Source organism: Salmo salar, chromosome 20 (assembly GCF_965601325.2).
Source record: "Salmo salar chromosome 20, fSalSal1, whole genome shotgun sequence".
NCBI classification, from domain to species: Eukaryota; Metazoa; Chordata; class Actinopteri; order Salmoniformes; family Salmonidae; genus Salmo; species Salmo salar.
Genome location: NC_138310.1, coordinates 79,129,294 through 79,138,549, shown reverse-complemented (window position 1 = coordinate 79,138,549; position 9,256 = coordinate 79,129,294). Strand labels below are relative to the sequence as shown.

Genomic DNA, 9,256 nt, shown 5'->3' with positions numbered 1-9,256 from the left:
GATGCGGCCCACTTTTTGGAAGCAAACCACTCGATTTCGTCTCTGCTTTATATTGGCATCGAACATGTCACCCACCCTAGGAGAGGGGGTGACCTTGATCATTTATTGTTAAAACGAAAGGCTGCCTTGATCTTTAACTTAAAGACCCTTGCACCCTTCGGTCTCAACATAGACTTTGATCTTAAGCCATTCTTGTGATTATTGTGACTTTGTCATTGTAATTGTTTGTTAGCTTGTGTAGTCTAAAATGAATCTACGATCTTATGCTATTAATTTCTTCTTATGTATGCTGTTCTTTGTATGCCATTTTTAGATTTTTATATTTGAGAATTAACCAACAGCCTTCCCTGTAGCTCATTTGGTAGAGCATGGTGTTTGCAACACCTGGGTTCGATTCCCATGGGGGGCCAGCACAGAAAAAAATGTATGAAATGTATGCATTCACTACTGTAAGTTGCTCTGGATAAGAGCGTCTGTTAAATGACTAAAATGTAAATGCTGATAAATTGGATTTCCATTGAGTATTTTTGTTGTCAGCACATTCAACTATGTAAAGAAAAAAGTATTTAATAAGATTATTTCATTCATTCAGATCTAGGATGTGTTATTTTAGTGTTCCCTTTATTTTTTTGAGCAGTGTATATATATACCATTTTTATTCATTGATGTCAATTTATGTGATTGTGTTTACCTGAAGTTACCTGACTTACCACAAAAACAAATATTTAACATTTAATATGTTTAATTAGCAAATACAATTTCCTCCATATACAGTATTTTAATTTTTACATTGGTTTTGTGTTTGAAAACTGTCGGCTGGAATACCACTTTTCTCATAAAATATCAAAAACATTATGTGAATATTTTTTTCAATTTGTAAACCACACTTTCCACCACTCTTTTCCTGACACATTCATTCTCAGTTTGGTTTTGTATTTGCATCCTTTGTAGTACTTTTTTATGTAGTTGATTCAACCTGTATGGCACTGAAATTAATCTGTCCTCTGATGAAGGGTGCTACGCAAAATGATCTTCAACCAATCAGCAGAAGCCATGTGGGCTAAACCCGCCCATAGTTTCTGAGAGGATGCTGATCAAGTGCCTCGACTGGAGAATTTCCAGACTGAATCAGTGAAGTGAAACAATAGTGGAACAGAGCGATATTCAGTGTGTAGACACATTTTCACAGATCAATTAAAGTCTAATTTCAAGATGAGTCCATGTCTCACGCCATCTGTGGTGTTGATCGATCTTTATACTGTAATCCCGATGAAATAGGAAAGATAGGCACCAAATAATATGAAATTAGGTGGTGCCTATGCATCTTAAAATGTGGAGTCATTCTTCAACACAGACTGTTATAACCATGATCAAAGATATCACAGGATGGCCTTCGTCATAGGAGTCATCAAATTGCTTTAAATGTCTCTCATAGTTTGATGTCTTAGGGAAGGTCTCATACTTCTCGTGTCCTCTCTCCTCTCTCCTCGTCTCCTTCTCAAAACCCATTGGAGGAGAAGGTCAGAAGGGAAGGGACCTCTGGCTTTCACATCCAATGGATTTTGAGAAGGAGACGAGGAGAGAGAACAACAGGAGTAGGCAATTGAGATCTTCCCATTGACAGCATGATTTACCTTTTGTTGTGAAACCTTGACAAGCCTGAAACGTCCTTACTAGTTTATTCAAAAGATGATCTTCTACTTACATTGTCTGTTGTTCGTTGCCCCATACCGTTTTTTAAGTGTATTTGTAGGGTTATTTAGTTTGTTCCAGCTAAATCAGTCACTGATTAACATTAGCTTCATAGGGCCCAAAATGAATGGAACCCAACAATGGTTGTTATATCATTTACCATGTCCGTTTCAAAGCAAGTGAGTGATTTCTTGACACCCCGGGGTGTTCTAAATGGCTTATTGGTTTTGGTTATCCATTGGTCCAATTCAGATTCCTTGATTTAAAAAAGGGGGATCCACAAATTATTTATGCTACAAAAAACCTACTGTACACCTTCCAAAAACAGAAATGACTGACTTGTTATACTCTGGTGCCATTGTATAGACCATTTTTGGTCTTTCTGTCACTGATAGGCCTACCTTCTCACAGGGACAAAGTACAGGCATAACAATTATACAATACAACTTAATTATCCATGTACAGTGGACAACTGACGTGTCTTTTGCTATTGTTACAATCAAATGTACTGTATTAATTCTACGAGCTGCACACACACACACACACACACACACACACACACACACACACACACACACACACACACACACACATACACAAGACACACACACACACACACACACACACACACACACACACACACACACACACACACACACACACACACACACACACACACACACACACACACACACACACACACACACACACACACACACAGACACACACACACCCATAACCGATCTTAACCCATTACACATTTTAACCTAAAAAAAAAGAAGATGTTGTCATTGTCTTGCACAAAAAGACGGAACACAACTCTAATTTTCTTTGACTGATTTACAAAGGAGCATTTCTTTATTTTATTGGGAAGGCCTTAAAAACTGTCTAAAGCCCATGCCGTGTATTATACAGATTCATGTACAGTATTTATTCTCATTTAACTGAAGATACCTTTCGTTTGTAGAAACCCAGAACATTTTGCCGAATTTCTTTCGTTTTTAGACCATATATGAGGGGATTGAGAATGGGAGGGAACACCATAACTGATACTCCAAAAGCCCTCCTCAAGGAAGGGGCTGCTTGCTCGAATCGATGAGCTATCAGGCTAAAGCAGGCGTTGAACTCTAAGAATAAGAACACTACAAGATGTGTACCACATGTCTGAATGGCCTTGCTCCGGGCATCAGACGACTTATTCATGACACAGGTGAGCAGGATCTTGATATAGGTAAATATAACCACTATCAACGATACACCCTGAAAGACATGTCACGTCCTGACCAGCAGATGGAGCTAGTGTTTTAGTTTTGGGGTCAGGACGTGGCATGTTTGTATTGGTTAAATGTTGGGTGGATGATTGGGACTTCCAATTGAAGGCAGGTGTGTATAGTTGCCTTTGATTGGAAGTCCTATATAGGTGTGTGTGTTTTTCTTTGGGGTTGTGGGTGGTTGTTTTTTGCACTGCGTTTCTAGCCTGCAGAACTATAGCTGTTGTCACTTTGTTTGAATTGTTAAGTGGATGCTCTACTCCTTTATTTTAATTAAAGATGAGTATTCACATACCTGCTGCGCCTTGGTCCATTTCTACAGAAGACAGCCGTTACAGAACCACCCACCAAAGGACCAAGCAGCAGAAGAGGAGGAAGCCACAGGAGAGAAAAAGGGAGGAATGGACATGGGAGGACGTCCTGGACGGCAAGGGAGCCTACACCTGGGAAGAGATCCTGGCCGGAAGGGATCGCCTCCCATGGGAACAGGTGGAGGCACTCAGGAGAGTGGAGGCAGCTGGACAGAGGAACCATCGGGAACGTTACGCTGGAACACGGTTGGCTAGGAAACCCGAGAGGCAGCCCCAAGATTTTTTTTGGGGGGGGCACACGGGTAGCTTGGCCAGGCCAGGGAGGAGCAGTAAGCCAGCTACCCGTGACTACAGGGAGGTGCGTACGAGGTGGAGGGCGCCATGTTACGCTGAGGTATGCACCATCTCGCCTATACGGACGCACAGCCCAGTTCGCCCAGTACCAGCGCCCCGCAGGTGCCAGGGCAAGGTGAGCATCGAGCCGGAAGGGGGGATGCCAACCCTACAATCAAGACCGCCAGCGCGCCCTTTCGGTCCGGTGTTTCCCGCCAGACGCACTAGCATGGAGGTGCGTGTCTCCAGGCTGGCACGTCCTATACCAGCCCCACGCATCAGGAGTCTAGTGTGTCAACCCAGCCTCGCCAGTCAACAGTCACCAGAGCTGCCCGCCAGTCAACAGTCGTCAGTGCTGCCCGCCAGTCAACCATCACCAGAGCTGCCCGCCAGTCAACATTCGTCAGAGCTGCCCGCCAGTCAACAGTCGTCAGAGCTGCCCGCCAGTCAACAGTCGTCAGAGCTGCCCGCCAGTCAACAGTCGTCAGAGCTGCCCGCCAGTCAACAGTCGTCAGAGCTGCCCGCCAGTCAACAGTCGTCAGAGCTGCCCGCCAGTCAACAGTTGCCAGAGAGGTCAGACTGCCCTGAACTGCCGGAGTGGCCAGACTGCCCTGAACTGCCGGAGTGGCCAGACTGCCCTGAACTGCCGGAGTGGCCAGACTGCCATGAACTGCCGGAGTGGCCAGACTGCCCTGAACTGCCGGAGTGGCCAGACTGCCCTGAACTGCCGGAGTGGCCAGACTGCCCTGAACTGCCAGAGTGGCCAGACTGCCCTGAACTGCCAGAGTGGCCAGACTGCCCTGAACTGCCAGAGTGGCCAGACTGCCCTGAACTGCCAGAGTGGCCAGACTGCCCTGAACTGCCAGGGTGGCCAGACTGCCCTGAACTGCCAGGGTGGCCAGACTGCCCTGAACTGCCAGGGTGGCCAGACTGCCCTGAACTGCCAGGGTGGCCAGACTGCCCTGAACTGCCAGGGTGGCCAGACTGCCCTGAACTGCCAGAGTTGCCAGACTGCCCTGAACTGCCAGGGTGGCCAGACTGCCCTGAACTGCCAGGGTGGCCAGACTGCCCTGAACTGCCAGGGTGGCCAGACTGCCCTGAACTGCCAGGGTGGCCAGACTGCCCGGTTCTGCCAGAGGTGCCCGCCTGCCCGGATCTGCCAGGGTGCCCTGCCTGTCAGGACCGGCCAGAGTGGCCCTCCTGTCCTCCGGCCCAGCCCGAGTGGCCCTCCTGTCCTCCGGCCCAGCCCGAGGGGCCCTCCTGCCCTCCGGCTCAGCCCGAGGGGCCCTCCTGCCCTCCGGCCCAGCCCGAGGGGCCCTCCTGCTCTCCGGCCCAGCCCGAGGGGCCCTCCTGCTCTCCGGCCCAGCCCGAGGGGCCCTCCTGCTCTCCGGCCCAGCCCGAGGGGCCCTCCTGCTCTCCGGCCCAGGCCGAGGGGCCCACCTGCTCTCCGGCCTAGCCCGAGGGGCCCTCCTGCTCTCCGGCCCAGACCGAGGGGCCCTCCTGCTCTCCGGCCCAGCCCGAGGGGCCCTCCTGCTCTCCGGCCCAGCCCGAGGGGCCCTCCTGCCCTCCGGCCCAGCCCGAGGGGCCCTCCTGCCCTCCGGCCCAGCCCGAGTGGCCCTCCTGCCCTCCGGCCCAGCCCGAGGGGCCCTCCTGCTCTCCGGCCCAGACCGAGGGGCCCTCCTGCTCTCCGGCCCAGCCCGAGGGGCCCTCCTGCTCTCCGGCCCAGCCCGAGGGGCCCTCCTGCCCTCCGGCCCAGCCCGAGGGGCCCTCCTGCCCTCCGGCCCAGCCCGAGTGGCCCTCCTGCCCTCCGGTCCAGCCCGAGTGGCCCTCCTGCCCTCCGGTCCAGCCCGAGTGGCCCTCCTGTCCCCCGGCCCAGCCCGAGTGGCCCTCCTGTCCCCCGGCCCAGCCAGAGTGGCCGTCCTGTCCCCCGGCCCAGCCCGAGGGGCCCTCCTGTCCCCCGGTCCAGCCCGAGGGGTCCTCCTGTCCTCCGGCCCAGCACGAGTGGTCCGTCTGCCAGGGTCAGCCCAAGTGGCCCATCTGCCCGGCGCAGTTAGCAGCGCCACCGAAGTGGGCTACGCCGACGGTGGAGCAAGGTCCACGCCCTGCACCTGAGCCACCTCCTGGATAGGTGGGTTGGGGAGGGAGGGTGTAGCACAGTGCCGTCGGTGACGGCAGCCACCCTCCCTTACCTCCCTTATTGTTTTAGGGTTATTGTTTATGGGTTTTGTGTTGGGTTTTTTTTGTTGGTAGGTGCATTCCGGGGTCTGCACCTTGAGGGGGGGGGTACTGTCACATCCTGACCAGCAGATGGAGCTAGTGTTTTAGTTTTGGGGTCAGGACGTGGCATGTTTGTATTGGTTAAATGTTGGGTGGATGATTGGGACTTCCAATTGAAGGCAGCTGTGTATAGTTGCCTTTGATTGGAAGTCCTATATAGGTGTGTGTGTTTTTCTTTGGGGTTGTGGGTGGTTGTTTTTTGCACTGCGTTTCTAGCCTGCAGAACTATAGCTGTTGTCACTTTGTTTGAATTGTTAAGTGGATGCTCTACTCCTTTATTTTAATTAAAGATGAGTATTCACATACCTGCTGCGCCTTGGTCCATTTCTACAGAAGACAGCCGTTACAAGACAGCTGTTATCAACAACCCATAGTAGTTGTTTATACGTGTGTCATCACAAATGAGCCTCACTAATGATGGATTGTTACAATAAATATCCACTATTGTTGTTCTGCAGATCTTGAAGCGAGTGACCAGAGCCAGCAGAACCACAATCAGGGTAATGACCAAAAGCCACATGAAAATGATGATTTTCATCAAGTTACTGGAACTCATGATAGAGTTATACCTCAGTGGACAGCAGATTGCGATATACCTGTCATAAGCCATGCTAGTCAGGATAGTTAAGGAGCCAGCTCCATACAGGTGGACGAGCAGAGCTTGGAGGTAGCATGCAGGGTAGGAGATGGACCTGTTCTGAGCCAGGATGCTAACCAACAGCTGAGGGATGAAGGCTGTAGCACCAATCAAATCATTGATAGGCATGTTGAAGAGTAGGATAAACATGGGTTTATGCAGCTTTCTGTCCAGGGCTATGGTGGATAAAACCGTCACGTTGCAAAACACAATGAAACAGTACGTAAGGGTTCCAAAATGAAACGCTGGGTAAACACCTGATGGAGCTATGGCCAGTGATTCCATGCTCAACATGTATGTAGAGTTTGTATACATAACTACTGTAGAATGATTTTGTAATTGCCTTCTGGAAAGCAGCCCACCTGAAATAATACAAAAATAGTCATATAGTCTTCAGCACATATGTTTGTCCAATGAATGTACTGAATTAAAAGAGCACACTGTTGCCTACTGCAATGATCATGATGTTGTTGTGACTACAACAAATATGACAGAAAGAACTCATCTCTACAACTAAAATGAACAAAACAAAAATCAAAATAATACATATATACATATATAGATATATATATTTTGCAACTGTTAAACATAACACACATTTTTCTTTGCCTAATGGAAACACATGAATTACATCTACCGTACTTATGTGATAATGCCCGAGATCCCTGGAATAACCTTTTAACCATTCAACTTTCAGGATTAGACCCACCCGTTGTATAATAATTAAAGCATGCCTACTTCTCTCTTCCTGGATGTCAGTCCACGACCAGAGCTGGAGGCTACCTTCAGTTGTGACAGACCCCTGACAGGCCCTTTTATTGCCTCATTACCAGTAAAGGACAGCCCTTTAGTGTCCTAGAGGTCTGTGTCCTAGCTGATGTAACCTAGGAACCTCCTGACATATATGTTGCTGTGTAGTCTACTTAATGATTAACATTTTAAAAACAACTTTTGCAATATTATCATCTCCTTATATTAACATGTAAATCATTGGTGACTGAATTGATGTAGCAATATTGTTCAGAGTTCTCCCATTGTTTTGCATTAAATTATGCTAACACTAAATTGTGATCAGGTAAGCGAAGCCAAGTTTTCAGTTACTGACTCTCATCCGTCGTGCATATATTGCCAGTTATCTGTCAATATGTAACTTGGGTGAACAATCACTTTATAACAGCCCAATGTGTACTATGGAGCCAGTGAACTATCCCTTTACAACAGCCCAATGTGTATGACGCCAAGTGTATTTTTGTGTGTATTTTTGTAAATAGCTGCTTGTGCACGATATCTAAGGAAGTCTCCAGGTTATGCTCGCCTGAGGTAGAGTATCTCATGATAAGCTGTAGACCACACTATCTACAGTGAGGGAAAAAAGTATTTGATCCCCTGCTGATTTTGTACGTTTGCCCACTGACAAAGAAATTATCAGTCTGCAATTTGAATGGTAGGTTTATTTGAAGAGACAGTGAGAGACAGAATAATAACAACAAAAATCCAGAAAAACACATGTCAAAAATGTTATAAATTGATTTGCATTTTAATGAGGGAAATAAGTATTTGACCCCCTCTCAATCAGAAAGATTTCTGGCTCTCAGGTGTCTGTTATAAAGGTAACAAACTGAGATTAGGAGCACACTCTTAAAGGGAGTGCTCCTAATCTCAGTTTGTGACCTGTATAAAAGACACCTGTCCACAGAAGCAATCAATCAATCAGATTCCAAACTCTCCACCATGGCCAAGACCAAAGAGCTCTCAAAGGATGTCAGGGACAAGATTGTAGACCTACACAAGGCTGGAATGGGCTACAAGACCATCGCCAAGCAGCTTGGGAGAAGGTGACAACCTTTGGTGCGATTATTGCAAATGGAAGAAACACAAAAGACCTGTCAATCTCCCTCGGCCTATGGCTCCGTGCAAGATCTCACCTCGTGGAGTTGCAATGATCATGAGAACGGTGAGGAATCAGCCCATAACTACACGGGAGGATCTTGTCAATGATCTCAATGCAGCTGGGACCATAGTCACCAAGAAAACAATTGGTAACACACTACGCCGCGAAGGACTGAAATCCTGCAGCGCCCGCAAGGTCCCCCTGCTCAAGAAAGCACATATACATGCCTGTCTGAAGTTTGCCAATGAACATCTGAATGATTCAGAGGACAACTGGGTGAAAGTGTTGTGGTCAGATGAGACCAAAATGGAGCTCTTTGGCATCAACTCAACTCGCCGTGTTTGGAGGAGGAGTAATGCTGCCTATGACCCCAGGAACACCATCCCCACCGTCAAACATGGAGGTGGAAACATTATGCTTTGGGGGTGTTTTTCTGCTAAGGGGACAGGACAACTTCACCGCATCAAAGGGAATATGGACGGGGCCATGTACCGTCAAATCTTGGTTGAGAACCTCCTTCCCTCAGCTAGGGCATTGAAAATGGGTCGTGGATGGGTATTCCAGCATGACAATGACCCAAAACACACGGCCAAGGCAACAAAGGAGTGGCACAAGAAGAAGCACATTAAGGTCCTGGAGTGGCCTAGCCAGTCTCCAGACCTTAGTACCATAGAAAATCTGTGGCGGCAGCTGAAGGGTCGAGTTGCCAAACGTCAGCCTCGAAACTTTAATGACTTGGAAAAGATCTGCAAAGAGGAGTGGGATAAAATCCCTCCTGAGATGTGGGCAAACCTAGTAGCCAACTATAAGAAACATCTGACCTCTGTGATTGCCAACAAGGGTT

General features: G+C 48.3%; 1 pseudogene; it reads right to left on the bottom strand.

The window, feature by feature from the left end:
* Nucleotides 1–724: 724 nt before the first annotated feature.
* Nucleotides 725–7,301, bottom strand: LOC106581378 (olfactory receptor 52K2-like; annotated as a pseudogene).
* Nucleotides 7,302–9,256: the final 1,955 nt, after the last annotated feature.